Below are 3,150 nucleotides of genomic sequence, written 5' to 3'. Positions count from 1 at the left end.
TTTGTGCTTGTCCTCCGTACAAATCACATTTTCCTGCTTCTTATATGTTGGACAAGTTTTATTTGTTTGTCTGTTTGCTGCGGTTTGGTGCCAGGTTGTTGAAAGATTAGATTATGTTTTTGAGTTACCGGATTGTGTTGTCTATTTTTCAAAAGTGTTATGCTATGTTTTAACAGGCAGTTAACTTACTGGCTTTTTATTTGGATCCTGTCCAGGTTTAGTTTTGCAATTCATAAGCATGGGTCTAGCAGGGGCTTGATTATATAGCCAGTACAGCTCTACTTCGAAGAGTTGACCCTACTGTCATCTTAACTGAGTTTGATAATCTGTCCAATCCAAATAATCAGAAACCTAACCATGTAACTTGAGAAATTGCTATAGCTTATAATGCATAGCTTAGTTTAAGGGCAAATGCTTAAGGAACACCCAGCATATTTCTTTCGCTTTGGCTTTCTTAACTGAGTTTAATTTTAAAGATACCTATTCAATGTTTTCTAAGTCTGAATTTTAATATTGTATCATTTATTTTAATTACACTGTTATATTTAGGCAAATAGAAATGATCTTGTGAGGAGCCCAAATTATAATTGGTAAAAATGCAACTATATTTTGTTGTCTAGTTATCTACAATATGAACCACATTTCTACATGTGCTTAATGTCGTATGTGTTCTGTAACATGGGTTCAAACACTCAGCTGCTGTGATAGGCTTAAAAATGATCCCCTAAAAATTTTCATCCCCAATCCTTAGACTTGTAATTGTTACCTAATATGGCAAAGATGTTGCAGACATGATTAAGTTAGATATTGAGATGGCACTATTATCTCGAATTATTTGTCTATTATCATTATTTGTTTCTTAAAAGGTGTACTTTTAAGAGAGAGGTAGAGAGATATTTGACACAGACAGAAGAAGAGACCTTATGAACCCAGAAGCAGAGATTGGAGTGATGTAAACACAAGTCAAGGATTGCCAGCAGCCACCAGAAGTTGGAAAAGCCAAGGTCCACAAGTATTCCCTGGAGTCTCTGGAGGGAGCACAGCTCTGCTGACACTTTGATTTGGACCCAGTGATACTGATTTCTGACTTTGGACCTTCAGAACTGTGAGAGAATAAATTTCTGTTGTCTTATTTTTTTAATCATCTATTTTATTTGTTTGTTTGTTTCTTTGTTTTTATTCTCAAGAAAGAAAGAGAGAAAGCAGGAGAGAGGAGCAGGGTCAGAAGAGAAAATCTTAAGCAGTCTCCATACTCAGCATGGAGCCGGACATGGGCTAAATCCCAAAACCCTGGGATCATGAGAGGAGCCTAAATCAAGAGTCAGACGCTCAGCCGACTGAGCCACCCAGGTGTCTCAATTTCGGATGATTTAAATCATGAATCTTATCCTCATTTGTTAGAGCAGTGACAAGAAATTAATACGGACTCATTTTACACTTGATTTGAGATCTGGTGTCCTTAAGGAACATGGGAATGCTGGTAGTGGTCTCTGCTACCATCAGGCTTGTTTTCAAGAACTGCAGAAGCAGAATGGCAGCAAAGGCACATGAAGTTCATTCCTCCCAATATGGGTATCTCCCTAGGATTCAGTCCTAGTAAGGATTTATGTATTTGTTTGATTCCAACCTGCACTGCATTTTTCTAACCATGTCTCAGGGATGTTTTTCCCCTCAACGTTTGTGAACTCCCTAAATTATTTAATTAAAATTTCTATTGTTTCATTAGCCAATGTTAATTTTTGTTGGTGGGTGCTCATCTCATACCCACTGAACACAAGCCTCATTTGTAATTTCCCTTGCTTATTAAACCTGCCACCTACCGATTTGGAGTGGTTTGCCTCTTCTTTCATCTCTTCTTGCTCTCTCCATAAGATGGCCCATGTCAGATTGTAGCTGGGGAGCTAGCTCCCAAGGGGTTTGCAAACCAAGACTGGGGAAACAAAGAAAACAGAACATCTAAGAACCCTGGGGATGATGCAAAAGATAAAACAAGTAAAGCACAGGGAATTTTTGAGGCTGCTGAAATTGTTCTGTGAGATAGGTATGTTGGATCAGGAACACTGCATTTGTAAAACAAACGGAAATTTAGTGCATAAAGAGGGATCCCTAATGTTTACAACTGAAAAAAAAATCCTTTAGAAAGTTGAGGGATTCCAGGAGTGAATGTAGACTGTGACAACAGAATCTAACTTAATAATAATGTAGAAAGAGCCTCACTAAAGTGGGTGGGGGAAATGTGTGGACTTAAGTAACTTGGACATGACGGTGATCATAGACTAAAGCAAAAGAATTGAACATAAGCATTACACTCATATTGATAATGTTTTTTATTTCTTTTTCATGGCTGACAGGTGGATAATTCTAAACCTGTTATGCATGAACACTCAAATTGAACAATTAACTGATGCATGAAGGAGAGTGGGGGGGCAGATTTTTCACTCTTGTAATGAAAATTTACATTTAAGCAAAAGAGACTAGTATAATAGTACATATTTTAATGAGATAGAGATGGAGGTGTCAACATAAACTCATATCTACCTTAATATAGACAGAAAGGGATACACAGAGACATATTTATAGATACATGTATATATACTGGGTACTATGCACATGTATATTTCCTTCTATTCTCAGTTTAGAAGACTTAGAAGACAGGTCATCCCAATAGGAATGAACGTATCTAGTACTCAAATCTTCTAACACCATTCTCCAATCTAAGTAACAAAACTTCTTGGAGAAATAGCTGATTCTAAGAGTGAATCAGGTGAAAAGCAAGATGACCCTGAAGTCTTGTAGTGTCAGAATGTAAATAAATGCCAATTAAAAACTCAGTGATCATCATATGTTAAGGGGATACAGGAAACAAATGAAAATGCTTTCAGTGGCAAAAACTGGAATGATTTGAACATAAAATAAGTAAAGTACCTTGGATTATAGCCCAACATATAAAATAAGTGTCTATGATTCCATGCTGATATAAATAAATGACTGAAGAAAATAAGCAAATAGAGTATGATAGAGAAATCTCTCATTTAGGGAAATACCAAATAATTCATGTAGATTATATGCACTCAGTGAAGAAGGATGTAAATCCCTATTCCTTATGTGTGGCTTGTGCACAGTGACTTCCTTCCAAAGAGTAAAATATGA

Source organism: Hyaena hyaena, unplaced genomic scaffold, assembly GCF_003009895.1.
Source record: "Hyaena hyaena isolate Hyena2069 unplaced genomic scaffold, ASM300989v1 scaffold_1058, whole genome shotgun sequence".
NCBI classification, from domain to species: Eukaryota; Metazoa; Chordata; class Mammalia; order Carnivora; family Hyaenidae; genus Hyaena; species Hyaena hyaena.
Note: the sequence above shows the minus strand (reverse complement) of the source record.